A 20440-nucleotide genomic window follows, 5' to 3' on the forward strand; every position below is an offset into this window, starting at 1 on the left:
TGTAAAGAACTAGGCCCCTCTTCAAGAGACCAGCATTGGCAGAAGATTTGCCTGTGCCATTAAGAAAAGAAAGAATCTCCGTACATCTGTAAATCAGCTCAAAATTAGCTGGCAAAGAGCTCCCTATACCACAGTTATGATATGCGAACTGTAGCCAGTCTCCTCTTTTTCTCCACATGTGAAATCCAGAAATAGCGGAAAAGAAAACTATTCAGTTTCCCCATACCCATAAAAACACATGGCTGTGTTGAAAGACATTCAGTAGAATGGATCTCAAGTTTCCTAGCCCAAAATAGGGGAGGAAGCCAGGGGCATTTAAAAGGAAAATTAAAACCGTTTCTAAAAATTGATTTCCGGTTACCTGCCAAAGCAACTCACAAAGAATTGGCCTGCAGCTACAGCACATAAAGAATCATAGAATCATAGAATAGCAGAGTTGGAGGGGTCCTACAAGGCCATCTAGTCCAACCCCCTGCTCAATGCAGGAATCCACCCTAAAGCATCCCTGACAGATGGTTGTCCAGCTGCCTCTTGAATGCCTCTAGTGTGGGAGAGCCCACAACCTCCCAAAGAGTTAATCCCTTTGCACCAGTTCCTGTTTGCTTCATGTTCGCTTGTGTGGATTTTTATCATGTGTTTCTTTGAATTCAGATCATGGGGATCTGTCCAGATAAGCTTTTGCGATTGTCGTTTTTTGTTGGTCAGGAAATCTTCTTTTTTGTTTAACCTGAGGTTTACAATTGTAGGTCGTTCTGGAATATGCCAGGGCTTAGGGTGCACCTGCCACGGACATCACACCTGGACTTCATCCCTCTTGCAGAAGGAAAAGTTATCCAGTCATGAATGATACTGCTCAGGTTGTACAGGTCAAGTGATCTATACTAGGAGTGGGCAAAAAGTAGATTTCCAGATGTTTTGGAATTCAACTCCCAACATTCCTGACCATTGGCCATGCTGGCAGGGGCTTCTGGAGTTGAAGTCTCAAAAATCTAGAGATCCACCTTCTGCCCACCCCTGATCTACACTCATGGGGATGAATGGAAACCTTCAGGTTCACTGGGTAGACTTAGAGCTTTTCTACACAAGACTGTTAATTGGCAGTTAATGCACTGTTATTTACGCTCAGTGTCATCACAGAATTGAGATTCAAGCACTCCCACAGTGTTTCCTCTCTTGCTTTTCCACTACATAACCTCAAGGTGGCACTGTGGTATTGTGGAATAGTGCAAACACACAAGAGGAAACTGCACTTTCTTTCATTTTTACAATTAAATGCTATATTTTCCCTGCTTAAAAGAAAAAACCCACCAAAAGTGCTGGTTAGACTGAAAAGTGAAAACTGGAGGGTCATAAATCCTCTAAAGATCCTGTAAACAACCATGAGTGGAGAATGACAAGTGCACAATAAATGCCTCATGTAGAAAAGTTTTTCACTTTTGAGAATACACATCTGAGAATAGCTGTACTTTAAATTCCTCAAAATGGAAGATCCAACACTAGGGTGACCATATTTGGGAAACCAAAAAAGAGGACACCTAGCACGTGTGTGGGGAAGCAGCTTTCTGAGTCCTGCAGAAAGTACGTTATTCCCCCGCCACCCGATTGGAGTGGAGGAGGGGAAAGGATTTCATTCTGCACCACCACCATCCACTCCAATTGGGGCCTTTTCTATAATGTCCACGAATGACCCACTTTCCCCTTTAAGACCTCAATTGGAGCTCGGGGTTGGGAAATGATGTGCCTCAAGAAAGCATGTCATTCCCTCCTGCCATGCTAATGGCAGCCTTAAAGGGGAAAGTGTGTCATTCCAGGACATTATTGAAAATTATAGAAAATCCCCCTGACACCATGGAAAGAACAAAAAAAAAGACAAATCCGGGGAAATCCTGACAGTTGGTCACCCTATCCAACACCCGTTCCCCCATTCTTCCTAGCATAAGCAGAGGCAGCATAACTTTCCTGTAACCATCGCATGACATGCTGACCTGCAGACTCCTCCTATACTATACCTTGGGACTAGTCCAAACTTGCAGACAATGTGACTTTACCATCTAGTTACCTTTCCACCCCCCTCCAGTCCTCCCCCCGACCCACAACTTGACTTTTATAATATTTTGGCTGATGAAGAGTTCTGGGGATCTTGAAAGCTTGCACAATTTCTGGTGAAGTTTTAGTTAGCCTAATAAAGGTTTTACAGCAACATGGATTTTGGAAAATTTATTTTGTGTTGTTCTGATGCACTGTTGAATTGGTCTCAGAACATGAGGAAATACCCAGAGTCAGAGAACATGCAGAGCTGAAGCCATGACCTCTGACTCAGCGTATCCCTGCCTCTTATTCCTGACTATATAGAGGCTGTTGCCAGTTGCTCAATATTGAGGGAAGGCATTCTGCATATGTATCAGAGTACTCTCTTCTTTAGTCTCACTTGACATATTCGTAAGTTCCGGGACTGAGCCCAGAAAAATTGGTACCAGGAGAACTCTGTCCTGTAGGCTCAAATTTATACCAAGACATGATAGGAAGAAAGTTCAGCCATATTCTCAGTCAGGCGGTCTGAAAATAACCCAGTTATTTCATGCCAATCTTGTCCTGCAAACGTTGACAAGGGCATTTCCTTCTCTGGCAATTTCCTTCCTCCTAGAAGAGAAATCAGCAAGCCGAGATCTACAGCTGGGGATAGATGATAGTTTTTTTTTCTGCCTCCAGAGAATGAAAAGTGGCTTTTGAGGTGTTTTTGCCCATTTATTTTTGCCTTAGAATTGTCACGGACAAACAGGATTGCCAGGTTTTTGTAGTGCTTCAAAAGCCTACACAACCTGTTGGGACCAGTGCGAGATCCAGGTATTTGAAGGCCCTTGGGCAAGGCAGCCTCAATAGGCCTCTTCCCTCGGCGTGCCTACCTTCTCACTCCCATTGTCACCAGCTGCTAAGACTCCTCTTTCTTTTTCCATCATTGCTACCCCTTGCTTGCTTGACAGGCAGAGACCCAGGGAGCAAACAGGTAGTGGCATCTCCTGCTCCATCTTCTCACCACCTCTGTTGTCAGGGCCAGAGTGAGAGGCAGGCGAACAACCAGGTTGCAATGAGGAGGAGCAACTCCAGGGGGCTCCTGTCAGTGGGCCCCTGCTGGGGTGTGGGCCCCTGGCAGATGCCCATCAATGCCTACCCTTGACGCCGGCCACGAGTACTAGATACAAGTGTGTTGGCTTTGACTCATTTGAAACTGTTGCCTGATGTATGCAACAACAACCAAAACTCTTCAGGATTTGATATTCTTGCGCTTCCTCCCGACTGAGCAGCGTCTCCCCACTATTATCCATGCTTTGGTAAATTCTCATTTGGATTATTGCAACTTGCTCTGCAGGGGTCAGTCTTTGGAGATGGTTTGGAAGCCTCTGTTGGACTCATTATGGTTCTTAGTCCTTTCCTCTGTCTTGTGCTCAAGGAACTCTGGGACAGGTAGTTCTTGAGAGAGCAGGTCGCATAGGAATGCACACATCTTTCTGCCTCCCAAACTACAAGTCCTTGTTTATCTGCCCATGCAGCGCAGTTGCCACTCTAGAAGAGGCCCTGGGCCAGCAACTCACCATCCACGATGTTGCTTCTTTTGCTCTCACTGACTCTGATTGGATCCAGCAAATCTCACAAGATCTGGACAATCAGCTTCGGCTATGGGCGGTATATAAACAACAACAACAACAACAACAACAACAATAATAATAATAATAATAATAATAACAACCACCTTCATGAGTTACCTGCAACATCCCGCCTCAACCTGGTGTTCTCTAGTTGTGTTGGATTGCAATACCCATCTGAAAAATTTGCTGTTGAGTAGGGAATGGTTAACCCTGCATGCTCTGCCCCACTCTGAATTTTTGTGCATTCTTTTCCCATTCACAGTCCTTGCAAATTAATTTAATTGAACCACTGATTTAAGATGATTTGCAGGTGGGGTGCAAGCAAATTAAATAATTAATTGGCTGGCTTTGCCTTCTGCGGAATTTAAACAGATTCTAGCAATAATTTCTAAATTTGCAAGCACATCTACATTTTACGTGAATTTGTGTTCCGTAGGCCTGGGACCAGACTCTTTTAGGGTGCAATCCTATGTATTTTTGACAGAAAAAAGAGTCTGACAACTCCCAGCATTCCCCAGTCAGCATGCCTGGCTGGGAAATGCTAGGAGAGGTAGGATTATTATTATTTTTGTCTAAACATGCATAGGCTTGTACCTTAAGCACCTAGCAATGCCCCTGATACTGCTCCTGACTGCGGAGGTTCCATTCTTCCATTCTCTTATTACCCCTAGCCAACAGTTATTAGCGACGTCATCACATATATGTGGAATATTCAAAAAACAGTTTAAGCACCTCTTTTCTCTTTCAAAGGCTTAGGTGCACTTGTGACTGCTGGCTCAGAAATAAACAGTTGTGGTTTTCAGCATAAAACACAAACAATCCTCGCACCCAAACCCTTGGCCGTGAGATGTGTAAACAGCTACGCTTTGCATCGCATTCTGACACGGCTTCTTTTGCTGAATCAGTAGATGGAATCAAGCTGCCCAGATGAGGCTTCTTTCCTGCAGTTGTTTTTATTATTCGTGAAGTTTGGCAGGCTGCCTCTAGATAATGAAATCATGGGACTGGTATTGACTGCTTATTGGCCAGCCTGAGCTGGTGCAGTGAGAAAGAGGAAGAGAGGGCACGCATGAAGTCTTCCCTGTATGTTATTAATTGGAAGTGGAAATGTGAAAACAGGAATCACCCTACAGAGACTGCAGAGAGAGAGAGAGAGAGAGAGAGAGAGAGAGAGAGAGAGAGAGAGAGAAGCAGGGCTAACCATATTAAGCAAGGCGAAATGGTCTGTAGATTTGGGGGTGCCATTGGATGTTGAATCTCTTTCAGCCTGAAGGCTGAATTCAAATTCAGAGAAACTTTGTGGGGGTCATATGACAGTGGTGGGCTGGAAAACCTCCAAACGACTAGTGGTTGTGAGAAAGGGGTGATGCCAGCAAAGGGGATGTGGCTATTTGATGAACCCCCAAAGGGGCAGATGGGGAACCCTATCAGAAGGACTGTATGGTCCATGAGCATTCTGACATGAGCAATTTATTGTACGCTCTTGATTGGTCACTCACAGAAGTTTGTGGGTCCTTTATATGATGTCGTCTATCTCTAGGACGTCTCTAGTGCTTTCCCTTCTTTATCCCACTTTCAAAAAGATTGGAGATAAGCTGTAATAACTGTGAATGGTGCTATAGTAGCAATATGTAACACTGACATAGTGCTATAATTCAGCCACTAGATGGTGCTGTTTCATATAGAGCATTATCAAGAAGGGAAGTTTTCAATTCCAAATCACCTGCTCACCACCTAAAGAAGCCCATCGAAAACCTGGAAAGATTCAGGAAGAAGAAAGCCTGGTAAGGATGTGGGAGTTTTGCTTAATGTAGAGAAGTTTCATGTCTGGGTTAGAGATAAAGAACTATAAGGTGGGAAAGCAGAGGCCTTGAGATTGGACATCATCAGTTAGCGCCTCGAGAGCAGGCTGAGCAAGCACACAGGCCGCCTGGTTCCAGCCATTCCCACTATGGTGAAATGTATTGGATTTCTGTTTAAATGATAGTAATTATTTCTAAATGTGCATCAATACGTATAAATTAGCACATGCACATTTTTATGCAAATCGGTGTCCTCTTTCGCTAGCATATGCAGCATCTCATATATTGGACATGTGGCACACACTGGTGCCACAAAGGTTGCCCAACTGCCACTGGGATAGAATCTGTCATTTAACCAGGGCCATCGCAAGAAATGTTGTTAATGGAGGTGAAAGATCAGATCTCCCCCTGCCCCATTTCAGGTATAGAGGCTGACTGCACTGGCGTGTCGTAGCTGAGTTCAACAGTGTTGTCAGGACGTCGTCCTCCACCGTACCTGAGGCAGCAGGCTAGCTTATGGGGCTGCAGAGTGGGTCATTTAGCAAACAGCTCTGTCCTTCAACACCTTGCTGCCCCCACCCCCAGCATCCACCATCTGAGGCTGTTGCTTCACTCTGCCTAATGGTAGTGCCGGCCTTGCAGTTAACATCATGTGTCATAACCTCTTTTCCTGTCTTTGGAAGTCATGCAGCCTTTCCAAAGGGTAATTAAGAGATTCAGAAAGCGCTGCATATGGTAGCTTCATCCCACGTACCTGTTTCCCTCGAATTATCCCCTACACGTTTAGCTGTCATTGTTGTTGTTGTTGTTGTTGTTAGCTAAATCACACCACGGGCAGCAGTGCTCCTAAGATCCTTTGCATACCAGGAAATGGGTTTAAGGATGGGAAATGTAAAAAATCATTAAAAATCAACGTATGACCCAATCTGATTCAAATTTGGTATGCTTAAAGCTCTCCGTAATATCTATTACTGTGCCAATTTTGATGTCTCTATCTTTAAAACTTATGCAGATGTAAGCATTTGTTTATTTTTTCTTTCAACATATCAAATCCTGCTCCTGCACCCCCAGTGGCCGCTCAGAAAACAACAAATGATTCGCTCCAAAAGTAGTACCAAAAAGGGGCAGTTCTTTTGCCTTTGAAGCACAATTAAAGCAGGATGCATGGGAGTACTTCATAGTCAAAGCAGATTATAAACTGGAAAACTTCAGAGTACTTCACAATCAAAGCAGATTATAAGCTGGAAAACTTCGGAGTCCTTTGCACGCAATTCGCAGAGATTGCCCAGTATAACTCTGGTGTGATAAAGCTCTCAGAAAGCTCTGCATATGGAACTCCAGTGCGCCTTCCATCTGGCATTTAAGACACATCTACCACAGTGGCTTTCTTGCCAACAAAGGCTAGGGAAGAGCCCGAGAATGGAGGTGTTTACCTGCCCGCCTACGGGACTCATGAAGTCACCCCACACTGTTGAGTCCGTTATCCACTCCCTGTCCCCTGGTGCCAGTGTTCAAGCTGTGAGCCTGCCCCATAGCTCTTTGGTGGGTGGACGGCTACAATGCGCCTTTACAAGAAGGAACAATGTGTAATTGTTGCTTTGGAAGTAAACACAAGCAGAACAAAGACTCCGTTGGCGTGTGTGTGTGTGTGTGTGTGTGTGCGCCCGCGCCTGTGTGCAAGCAGCCTTAAACTTGTTTTATTGGCTCTCTGCATGGTGGTTAGAGCCTAAATGGGATGCAATAAATCAGGATACATAAACAGGGACAAAGGCAACAGTTGTGGAGAACAGCAAAGGAAGAGTCGGCCAATTAAAGGGTTATTTTAGCTGGTTAATTGTGGTGTTTTAACTGATTAGCCAAACAATTGATTGCTTTTTTTTTAAAGAAAAAAAAGCAATGCAGTGTATAGAACCAGAAGAATCCACTAGATCCTAAGTGGAGGCAGCCAAATGACTGAGCTCTGCTCTTAATATTGGAATTGTATTATGTGGATTGGCTATCTACTCCAGCTTCCCTTGCTATCTGAAGTCAGGCATTTAGGGATAAGGAACAGCACTTTCTACGCTCCCTCATTTCCAGACTCCCTGCCCAGGAAACCTTGGCTGGCTGGCTGGCTGGATTCCTAGGGGGGTTCTAAAGGCCTTGGGGTTATGTGATGATGGGTTGCTATTATTATTGGACTTCTGCTTTCTGCAGAATTGATCTTGCTTTAAAAAAAAAAAAAACTCCATTCTTGAGCATTTGTAATCTATTTATTTATCATTGCCTTAGCTGATGCTTTCAAGTACAATGATGTACCCAATTTGTCTCTAGGGCTTTCTGTGCGCACATATAGAGAGTAAATAATTTGTTTCACTACCCCCACCCCCATTCCTTGTAAGATGGCCAGATGAAGCATTCTTGTACCTTCCATAGATCTGGAGAAGAAAGAATCTTGGTGGCTGCGTGTTGCACGGCTTGGCTTATGCGTGTTGCATGGAAGTCTGAAGCTGCTAAAATTCATAAGAACATAAGAAAAGCCATACTGGATCAGGCCCAAATTCCATTTAGTTCAGCATTCTGTTCACACAGCGGCCAACCAGTTGTCGACCATGAACCCACAAGCAGGACATAGGTGCAACAACACCCTGCCGCCCATGTTCCCCAGCACTGGTGTATATAGGCTTGCTGCCTCTGATACTGGAGGTAGCAATGAGCCATCAGGACTAGTAGCCACTGATAGTCTTCTCCTCTAGGAATTTATCCAACCCCCCCTTTAAAGCCATCGCAATTTCCTCTTCTACCCAATTTTTTAGGCACTTCTCTAATTTCCTGAGTGGTGGAAATTCAACAGCAGTCTTTCCAAGCCTCATTGGAGGAAATAGTACTGGAGACTTCTGGTTTTGTTGTGGGCCCTTTGATCATTGGGGTGTTTGTGTGTGCAATTGCCTGTTTATTTCAGGCCTGTAAGCCATTTTCCTGATCGCCTATGGTGATTAATAATCATCTCTAGGTGAACAGACAGGCAGACAGTTTTTCTCTTTTTTTATTGTTATGATGTCCATCAGTGTGCTACTGATTACTAAAATTAATGTATGTAGAGCTAAAATGGATATACATAATCACTGCACAATTATTTAAAGCCGACTCCAAACTCTGTGACCTTTTTTTCTGCAGTTTTTTTCTTTGCATCCATCATGCCCCATGCAAAGACAGATCGGGCAAACCGGTTTGGCTCCTATTGTGTAGGTGTACAGAAGTTGACCAGTCAGATGGCTGAGACGATCCTGCACTGATTGCATATTAATCCCCATCCGTTCTTAACGAGCAACCCACATCAAAGGGAGGGGAAGCTTTGAACATAGCAAAGCATGACTCGTAACGTACTGTTTTTCCATCTACCCACACTGCCGTAGGTGTTCAGGGTAACTTTTGTAAGGTCATTTTCCTTTGAAGGAGCAAATGCTGGATATTTAGGATGACTTAGTAAGCACTTGTTTATTCACAGATTTACAGCTTAAGAATTAATAATTGGAGACCAGTTAGCAATCAGAAACAGGATTAATTCCAAAGAAACTAAAGACCTCTCCACTGCTTTCAATAAAGCCCCCAAACCAGCCCTTAGCATAGAGGGCTAATCTTTGCTTTTCTTGGCTCCTTTCCACCCATTTCTGCCACTTGAACCACCCTGGCTCATCCTCGAGCTGCATACCTAACAACGTCATGTGTGAATCCGACAAACACATGTCTGCAAAGTATTATACAGGGACACTGCTCAAGGATTTGGCTTCATCTCCTGGTTTAATGTTCACTCTATAGCAGACCTGGGCAGGCTGCAGGGAATCGCTGTTAAATGACGTCCTGGAATCCTAGCAAGAAGGCTAGGGCCAGAGCTATACCAAACAGGGTGTGACACCTTGAAAATGGTTTGAAAACTGTCTATGGCATGTGTCCTGGGCCCCAACAGTTGTCACTACTGTTATAAACCATTTTAAAGCAGTCGTGTAGGTCCTGCCTAATAGTGTCTTGTGGGCTTTGAGAACACTGTCAACGTAGTTTTTCCAATGGAAATGATTTTTCAAGAATTAAGATAACAATCCCATACGCCCTAGGAGAGCATCCCAGGGAACATAGGATTATGTGTAGTCCCCCTCCTAAGGCCGTAGACATGGAGCTTCATCACACCAGGGTTATACTGTGCAATCACTGTGAACTGCGTGCAAAGGACTCCGAAGTTTTCCAGTTTATAATCTGCTTTGACTGTGAAGTACTCCCATGCATCCTGCTTTAATTGTGCTTCAAAGGGAAAAGACCCGACCTATTTTGCTACCTCTTTAGGAGCGAATCATTTGTTGTTTTCCGAGCGGCCACTGGGGGCGCAGGAGCAGGATTTGATATGCTTAAAGTACAAATTAAACAAATGCTTACATCTGCATAAGTTTTCAAGAAAAAGACATCAAAATTGGCACAGTAATAGATATTAAGGAGAGCTTTAAGCATACCAAATTTGAATCAGATTGGGTCATCTGTTGATTTTTTAAATGATTTTTTACATTTCCCCCCTTAAACCCATTTCCTGGTATGCAAAGGGTCTTAGGAGCGCTGCCGCCCGGGGTGTGATTTAGCTAACAACAACAACAACAACAACAGCTTTACACTACAGGGGATAATTCGAGGGAAACAGGTATGTGGGATGAAGCCTATGGCTATGACCTTGGGAGGGGGACTCTGAATTCTGATGCCCTGCTCCCTCACAGAGCCACCACAGAAAGATTCATGCTTGCTGAGATCACAAACACGGCCTTGGAGTTGAAGAGATTGGAGGGGAGAAGAGATCTTGGGATACGAGAAATCCTATGGAAACTTTAGCTCCGATCTAGCTGCTAGAAGCACACCTTCTCTAGATAGGCTCAAAGCCCCAAGTAGAAGAGGACAGAGAAGCCCTGTTCATAGGAAAATACTAGGGGTGTGCACGGACCCCCCGCTCCGCTTCACTTGCAGATCCGCCATTTTTCGGATCGGGCCGCTCCGCCCCGCCCCCGCTCCGCCCACTTCCGCTCCGCTCCGCCCGGAGCTCCGGATCCGGATCCGGAGCTCCGTTTCCCCCCCCCATAGGCTTGCATTGAAAGCTAAAAAATTATACAACTTTTTTTCTGTTCAAGTTAGAAACCTCATGTTTGGCACCATGACACCTCGTGGGGATATACACACGCACGCCAAGTTTCAAAGCAATCCCATCATCCCCTGATTTTTGGTGAATTTTTGAAAATCGGGCACCCCACACACAACATCCCTGCGAGGTGTGTTAAAAAACACGGGGAAAAGCCCGTTCAGATGAAGAAAGAGAAGTTTCCCAGAATCCCAAGTTACCTGTTTTGCCTATGCCCTCCTCCAACTTTGGGATCATCATGACCGGGAGCTGACTCTGCCCCTCAGCCCTTTGAAAAAGGTATTTTTCCCGCTGATTTTTTAAAAACTTCTAGCCCGCGACCCATACGATGCAGAAAGTTGAGAGTGGTCTCAAAATGACCCCCATCCACGACTCTCTGTGCACAAGAATTTTCAGAATGATAGCTTAAACCCCCCCCCCCCCCAGTTATCCCCGATTCTTTCCCTCAATGCAATCCTATGGGCGAAAAGCCGAAAATGCAGTTTGAGCCGCGCGGTTGACCCGATTTTCACAAAAATATAGCCCGCGACCCGTACGATGCAGAAAGTTGAGAGTGGTCTCAAAATGACCCCCATCCACGACTCTCTGTGCACAAGAATTTTCAGAATGATAGCTTAAACCCCCCCCCAGTTATCCCCGATTCTTTCCCTCAATGCAATCCTATGGGCGAAAAGCCGAAAACGCAGTTTGAGCCGCGCGGTTGACCCGATTTTCACAAAAATATAGCCCGTGACCCGTATGATGCAGAGAGGTGAGAGTGGTCTCAAAATGACCCCCATCCACGACTCTCTGTGCACAAGAATTTTCAGAATGATAGCTTCAAAAACAACGTAGTTATGCGCGATTATTTGCCGCAATGCAATCCTATGGCGAAATGTTTTCAAGATGGCGACCGGAGCGCTCCGCCTGAACTCGGAGCTCCGAAAAATGGCCGCTTCTCTTCGCCTTGCTTCTAGGGGGTCCGCAGTCCGCTCCTACTCCGCCTCTGGGTAAGGCGGAGCAGGCCAATCCGCTACTGCTTCTACGCTCCTAATCGGAGCGGAGCACATCCCTAGAAAATACTCCCCTTAGGATGTTGCTCTGTAACCATTGGTGAAGCATGCAGCCCTGAATTAACCTTTAAGCAATAGAAGCATGTGCTTACGACACCAAGGGAAGGGAGATACCACAGAGTACCTGTACCATAGCTGTAGCCACCTAATTTTAAGGAATTCCAGATTAAAAATCGTTTTCAATAAATTTTTGCATTTGCAAAAATTTATTGAAAACGATTTTTAATCTTTCCGTTATAAGTTTTAGTTTTTAAAAATGCATAAAACAGTGATGAAAATTTATATTTTTTTTCAGTTGCCCTAGTTATAAGTAAGTAATTGGCTTATATTGCTTGCTGCTATTTAGTGTTAAATAAATATAATAAAAAAGAGTTTATATTTAGTATAGTTGTGTGTTCTGGCGTGGGGGGTGGCCTTGAAGAAAACTGAGTTTTTAATGTCTTATTTCACCTTCACTTCTTGAGTCTTAATGTCTTGCCAGCTAAGCAATGGAAGGGCCAAGGGGGCACCACTACTGGGCTGTGCTTAGGCCATCAGCTGGACTTAATCCAGTCCTGGGAACATGGTCATGCATATACAAACGCTTGGCTGTGTAATCACTATCTCGTGTACTCCAGCCTTCATTGCCACTACAAATCATTGTTGTTATGGGCCAGTCATATAAACACTGCAGACACGCACTGGTTGAATACCAGTGGTGTTACTTACTGACTAGGGTGACCATATGAAAAGGAGGACAGGGTTCCTGTATCTTTAATACTTGCATAGAAAAGGGAATTTCAGCAGGTGTCATTTGTATATATGGAGAACCTGTTGAAATTCCCTCTTCATCACAACAGTTAAAGGTGCAGGAGCTATACCAGAGTGACCAGATTTAAAAGAGGGCAGGGCACCTGCAGCTTTAACTGCTGTGATAAAGAGGGAATTTCACCAGGTTCTCCATATATACAGATGACACCTGCTGAAATTCCCTTTTCAATACAACTGTTAAAGATACTGGAGCCCTGTCCTCCTTTTCATATGGTCACCCTATTACTGACTATGGAGCAGGGAGAAAAGTGGGTAAGAACCTCTGGGTTACGAGACTGGGTATTCTTAAGGCAGCGGCGGCAGCTTTGCCACAGGCTCTTCTGAGCATTTTGTTGTTTATTCGTTCAATCGTTTCCGACTCTTCGTGACTTCATGGACCAGCCCACGCCAGAGCTTTCTGTCGGCTGTCGCCACCCTTAGCTCCCCCAAGGTCAAGTCTGTCACCTCCAGAATATCATCCATCCATCTTGCCCTTGGTCGGCCCCTCTTCCTTTTGCCTTCCACTTTCCCTAGCATCAGCCTCTTCTCCAGGGTATCCTGTCTTCTCATTATGTGGCCAAAGTACTTCAGTTTTGCCTTTAATGCCATTCCCTGAAGTGAGCAGTCTGGCTTTATTTCCTGGAGTATGGACTGGTTGGATCTTCTTGCAGTCCAAGGCACTCTCAGAATTTTCCTCCAACACCACAGTTCAAAAGCATCTATCTTCCTTCGCTCAGCTTTCCTTATGGTCCAGCTCTCGCAGCCATAGGTTACTACGGGGAATACCATTGCTTTAACTATGCGGACCTTTGTTGTCAGGATGGTGTCTCTGCTCTTAACTATTTTATCAAGATTTGTCATTGCTCTCCTCCCAAGAAGTAAACGTCTTCTGATTTCCTGGCTGCAGTCAGCGTCTGCAGTAATCTTTGCGCCCAGAAGCTGAGCATAAGAGAGACGTTTCCTTCAAGGGAGAAAGGAATTGCTTCAGGCAAACTGAAATGGGAATTGCTGAAACATTTAATTGTGTAGAACTAAGGAAGTCGCTAAAGAAGTAAAAGGATCCAATCAATAGTAATAGGAGAATAGAAGGCTGATTAAAGAAGATTCTTTGCGTCAATGACAAGAGTTTTGCCATGTGGAAATAAGGCAGCAGTCACTGCGGAAGGGTTTCTTCTACCTCTGAATTAAAACTGTGAAAGTGCAAATGGTGTTAGAGGAATAGAAACGTTATGCCCTCTTCAGTCTCTCCATCTTCACTTAAGTCACATTCTAAAGGCATAGCCCTTAGACCTCAGCTGTGAGGTAAGGGCTGCCTTTTAAGGGCCAATTTATACATTATGGCTATGCATGGGATTACACCTTCAGGCACTAGCTGTTCCCCCTGGCAAGCTGTATATGTGCATGACCTAACACGTGTGTGACAAGTTCGGATGCTTTTCTGCATTCCATTGCTAATGTACAAAAGGAAAGGTTTGGACTGACATGAAGTAGGGTGACCATATGTAAAGGAGGACAGGGCTCCTGTATCTTTAACAGTTACATAGAAAAGGGAATTTCAGCAGGTGTCATTTGTATATATGGAGAACCTGGTGAACCTCTTCATCACAACAGTTAAAGCTGCAGGAGCTATACCAGAGTGACCAGATTTAAAAGAGGGCAGGGCACCTGCAGCTTTAACTGTTGTGATGAAGAGGGAATTTCACCAAGTTTTCCATATATACAAATGTCACCTGCTGAAATTCCCTTTACAATACAACTGTTAAAGATACTGGAGCCCTATCCTCCTTTTCATATGGTCACCCTACATGAAGGAAATTATCTGAGCCAAATTGGTGATCTAGTAATAATAGCCACCATGTGGAGTGATTTAGGGCATGTTTACATCCAAAATGGATGTCATTCCTTCTCCCACCCCAAAGAACAGTGGGAACAGTTGTTCTCGGACTCTCTTTCAGAGAATCCTCAGCACTCTCAGCAAACTACAATTCCCATGATTCTTGGGGTGGGTGGGTGTTGCCATGACTGACTGACCATATGAAAAGGAGGACAGGGCCCCTGTATCTTTAAAACTTGCATAGAAAAGGGAAATTCAGCAGGTGTCATTTGTATGCATGCAGCACCTGGTGAAATTCCCTCTTCATCACAACAGGTATTATTATTATTATTATTATTATTATTATTAATAATAATAATAATAATAATAATAATAATAATTTGTATCCTGCCTTTTGCCCAATGCTGGGCCTCAAGGCGGCCTTACAAAGATTAAAACATACATGGGGTGGTGGTGAAAAGCTGCAGGAGCCCTGCCCACTTTCCTATCTGGTCAAGAGAGAAAGGCTCCTGCAGCTTTAACTGTTGTGATGAAAGGGGAATTTCACCAGGTGCTGCAGGCATACAAAGGACACATGCTGAAATTCCCTTTTCTATACAACTGTTAAAGATACAGGAGCCCTGCCCTCCTTTTCATATGGTCACCCATCTATGACTGTTAAACTGGTACAAAACAAATGAAAGTTTGTAGTTCTGAGCAGCCTCAGGATCAGGATCTATGTGTAAAGTACCACTTGGAAAATGATTAAAACCAGCCCCCATTAAATGTTAGATGTCATTTATCAATACGAATCACAACCTGAAAGCCATTTTACATTCCTTTGACTTTGGATTCCCCTCATCTCTTATTTACTTCTCTGTGTTGACGACACAGTCAAATTTTACACTGCTAGTTCAAGCAGACACGATGAAGAGCTCGAGGATCCCCCCCTTCCCACAAAACAGGGGTGTTTTTCACCAAAGAAGGTATAAACAAACTAAGTGTTCCCTGAGGAAAATGAGAATGGAGTATGGGCATGAGGAAAATGGAGAGCGAAATAGTAAAGGACAATTGTGGTTAATGGCTGACTCTCATGTGGAACGGTACTGTTCCCTGGCAACAACTCACGACTGCACGAGAGAGTGAAAAGGCGCTTGGATAGAAGAAAACGCTGGAGTCCATTACAAGCAGCTGACAGGAAAGCTGGCTAGTCACTCACTGCTGACCTGCCCAGTTTATTAATAATGCTTCATTCAAATCAGTCTCTGCTGACACAAAAATGCCAGAGGCTAACTTTTGTAGGGGATATTGATGCCCACAGAGGTGCTGAGTAAAAGCCGGCTGCTTTCCTCTCACGTTTAAAGTGTTTGCTTAGTGCTCGAATTATTGGGAGGAGAGGGAGAGGGGGGTCACTTAATGGAATCCACAAGGCTCTCATTCTTGTAGTCTGTGGGATAGAAGGAGTGGTTCTTACTATCTCGAGTGATTCATTGAGCTGTTATTTATTTATTTATTTATTTATTTCATTTATATCCCACCTTTTTTCCTTCCAAGGAACCCAAGGTGGCATACATAATCCTCCTCCTCTCCATTTTATCCTCACAACAACAACCCTGTGAGGTAGGTTGGGCTGAGAGTCTGTGACTGGCCCAAAGTCACACAGTGGGTTTCCATGGCCAAGTGGGGACTAGAACTCGGATCTCCCAACTCCCAGTCCAACACCTTAGACACTACACCACAGGTAGACTTTTTTTGATAGCTGTGACCCTAAAATTATTAACCATGATGGATATCTGTAATTAGTACTTTTCATACACATATGCACACACACCAAAATGTGTGCATGTTAAAGCTGAAAATATATATTATTCAGTTTAGGGCTATATTTTCTACACTTTTGGTCCAGAGGGCCCAAGGAGGCTCAAACTGGCCAGAAAAGATGTATTGAAATAATTTTGGGAGGTATCACTGAAAAGATGCGCAACAGACATGAAAAATGTCTTACATTTTAGATTTCATTTATGGATAAAATCATTCATAGAGGCTTAGGTGTGGTCTGCCTTCTGCATATTATACTTTTTAATATGCAGCTTTGTTGCTACCATACCTGCATTCACAAATCCACAAAAACAGCAAAGTTGAAGAAAAAAAGTTTTGGGAAATGTTTAACATCATAAAAATCATCATGATCTCCCCCCGAGGACAAATTCATCTTTGTCTTCATTAGCTGGGTTGTCACGATGTTGTACATGGCATATTGACGCGCACATCCACCATTCTTGACACAGGTAAGTCTGAGATCTGCCCAAAACTACTTCTACTTGCAGGTCCACAGCCCCAACGCGCTGGTTTTCCAGTCATCTACTGTATGGTAAAGGACCGCTGTCATCCTCCATCCATAGCTGTCTGGACTGAGAACGCGTGAAAACTGGGACAAGCAGTTTTTACAAACAATTTTTTTAGTAATTAGCATGAGAAATGTCCTGCTGAAAGGAGTCCTGGCAAGTTGGCAATTGATGTGATTCTGCTGCTACAGTCTTTTTGATACAGAGGATGATGTAATGTAACTCATTTATGTCTGCTACATTCTTAGAGCCAGATGTACAACATGTAAAAAACTCCATGGCATACTAAAAGTTCTGATGGTACATTGATTGTGGTGGAAAGGTTGTCAGGAATTCTGGGCAAGCCTGTTCAAGCTTTAGTGCAGCAAGTTTGCTATGACCAGCAAAGCACTTACTGTGTCACAGCCACTGAAAACATGTAGTCCAGGGAGTAGCGGAAGACATTTGGCTAATATGGGTGTAAATTGATCATCGTAATCCATGCTTCTGAAGCATAGGTTAGCAGATAAAGGTAAATGCCATTGCTTTTCTGAGGCTGTTTCTACACCCTCCATTTTCTTGGGATAATCCTTAGGTGTAAAAAGGGCCTGAGTGAATCATCACATGATGCTAATGACCAAGGCATTGTTCCAAGGGAGAGGGCCATAGCTCAGTGGTAGAGTACATTGTTTGCATTCCAGGTTGAAATCCATAGCCCAGTGGTAGAGCACATGGTTTGCATTCCAGGTTGAAATCCCCCAGGATCTCCAGGTAGGGCTAGGGAAAACATCCTGCCAGTCAGTGTTCACAATACTGGGCTAGGTGTACCAGTGGTCTGACTCAGTATAAGGCAGTTTCCTATCTTTCTAGGGATGATTCAGGACATCTCTCTTTGACAAATTAGGAATCTGTGTGATGAAACCATTTGCCCAAGCAGAAGATTCTAGTTCTGCTTGTCGGGCGAAAAACAATCCAGAGTTCCGGGTTTGCACATCATATCACAGCACAGAGCATCCCTGTGCTATTTAGCTGCCTCTGCTTGCTGAGGTAGTGATTGGGCAGCGTACACCAGCATGCACGCTCATGCACAATAACCCAGAATTCTTTAGGGTTGTACGAATCGGGCCACTATGTTGCCATATATTAACAGGATTTATATTTTCCAAGTGTCATAACAGTGGCACTTCTTTATAGCGTTGATCTTTACAGCAGTAGCAGCAGGACGCATGCACCCGTGAAATATATCCCACACTATCTCGCCTCCCCCCTAGAACACACAGTGAAGTACCGAGGGGGCAGGGTGGTGGGGTTGGAGAGGGACAAGCTCTTGGGAGGCCATGTGGGTGTGAACTGGCATCCCCATGGGGACCACCCTGATTTCTGCTGGGGTCTTGAAAAGCTATGCTGTGTACACTCACCCTTGGGGGGAGGGGACCAGCACTGGGTTCCCCCACACCCCATGCCCAAGTCGTCGTCATCATCATCAAAATATTAAGAGCTGCTTTAAACTGAATCAAATCAATGGTTTCAGTCTCTGTATTGCAGGGGTGGGGAACCTCTTTCAGCCAAGGGCCGGATTCTGTTTTGGAGGCTCTTGGGGGCCGCATTGCCATAGTGGTTGGCGCCGAAGGCAAAGGAAGTGGGGCTGAAGGGGAAAGGGGTGAAACCCACTGAAAATAATGTGATGAGACCACATTACGCCAGTCCTTTTCCAGCTTCATTGGCTGCCAGTCCAGGTCCGGGCCCGATTCAAAGTGCTGGTATTAACATTTAAAGCCCTAAATGGCTTGGGGCCAGGTTATCTGAAGGAATGCCTCCTCCCATATGTACCTGCCCGGACCCTAAGGTCATCCTCAGGGGTCCTTCTCCGTGAGCCCCTGCCAAAGGAAGTGAGGCAGGTGGCTACCAGGAGGAGGGCCTTCTCTGCTGTGGCACCCCGGCTGTGGAATGAGCTCCCTAAGGACGTTCGCTTGGCACCTACATTATATGCTTTTAGACGACAGGTGAAGACCTTTTTATTCTCCCAGCATTTTAACAGTCTATAAATAAATTTTAACTTGGTGTTTTAAATTTGTAATTTTGCATTGCTGCTGTTTTTATCTGGTTGAGCTTTTATATTGTATTTTATATTATGGTTTTATACTGTTGTTTTATACTTTGAATATTTTTAATTTTTGTGAACCGCCCAGAGAGCTCTGGCTGTTGGGCGGTATAGAAATGTAATAAATAAATAAATAAATACAAGGGTATTTTAGCTTAGGGTGCAAACCTATGCATGTTTAGACAGAAGCTCGAAAGAAGGGCCTCTCTCAAATAGAGCTGAATCCTGTATTTTGAGAGTTTTAAGATGTAGGGTGGTTACATGTTCTCTTTTAGAGAGGACCATCCTTTGTTTGAAGGGGTACCCATGGGCTGTCCTCTTTTTTAAAACAGCCTCTATCTAAAGGGCTGTCCAGTTACCATCTGGTATAAAGATAAACAATCATCGGAAGGAAGAGCTGGGCCTTGAAGAGAATTGGTAAAGGGGAAGGTTCACTGGTGTCAGGTGAAACCTAGGGTGGCCATCTGTCCTCCTTGCAAAGGACAGTCCATTAGTTCAATGGTCACCAGAGAACTGTCCTCTATTTTGAAGGCATCTTCTACTGAAGGACAGACAAAGAACCATCAGAAGGAAGAGCTAAACAGGCTTAAAGTTGTCCATCTTCAACTGGACAGTAGACTGAGCAGGTAGGGACAAAAGTCACCTGAGCCAGATCTACACCAAGCAGGATATAGCACTATAAAGCAGTAGTGTGGCTCCTGCCTTTTATATACTGCTTTCATACCACTTTCATAGTGGAATATCTGCTTGGTGTAGATGAGCCCATAATGGAGGATTCTGGAGAAGTCAAGAGTGGCTCACCACTGACTAACAGCAACTAGTCCAGACACACCTGGGATTGCAGGGAAATGGGTTAAGTTCAGATGACATATGCTTCCTTGCAGGATGTTGTCCGTCTCAAGCACTTCTTCTTTTAGACATTAAATGCTGCCCCTTCCTTTCCTCATTTCCTGATGAACATATTCTGTTCATTTAGCCCTAACCTGCTTTCAGGGTTGCTTCACACACCCTGTGGCGGGCTCTCTGTTGCCTCCGGTCTTAGTTTTCTCGCACTATTCTTCTATTTAGATGCTGTCAGCAGTTCAGTTACAAAACAAAACACTCCCTTTTCAAACGGGTTTCAGTCTGCCTAGCGGTATTTCCAATACGCACCGGCTCTCTTGACATAGCCACAAGAGTGATATGCAATTGAATGGCTGATGTGAGTCATGGAATGGTTGGGAAATGACGGAGGAAGCCTGCTGCCTCCATGGGATGCAAGGAAACAGGACAAATGCAGAGGGAAAACCCATCCCAGAGCACTCGTGAAGTTTGTATTGCATAATGATTCTATAAAGTAAAGGAGAACTCCTTTACAAATGCAGTATGTACTTTCTCTCTACAATATGCAGGTTTGTGATGTTCAGCTGCTTTGGAATCAATACCAGCACCTCTAGGCCACAGTACCCTTTTCAAGGGGTGTTTCTTTTTATATTCCTGCACTGTCTCCATATACAACAACGCAGCAGGTAGGAGGGTGGGGTGGGGTGGGGTGGGGTTTCAGCCCTCTCCTTCTCACATTTGACCTCCCCTCAGCTCCAGGCATTTCCCTCCAATTCTGGCTCACTTCTGGCATCAGAGCCAGGAGGAACAAAGTGAAGTGACTGACTAAAGGGAATGAAGGTTAAAGGTTACCCCTCCCCACCAATACTTTATGACAGAGCTTCATCAAACCGGGCTTTTTATCCCACAATTTACCGCGTCTTCTGCTTCCGGATTCTGACACG

The sequence above is a fragment of the Elgaria multicarinata genome, chromosome 10, assembly GCF_023053635.1.
Source record: "Elgaria multicarinata webbii isolate HBS135686 ecotype San Diego chromosome 10, rElgMul1.1.pri, whole genome shotgun sequence".
NCBI lineage: Eukaryota > Metazoa > Chordata > Lepidosauria > Squamata > Anguidae > Elgaria > Elgaria multicarinata.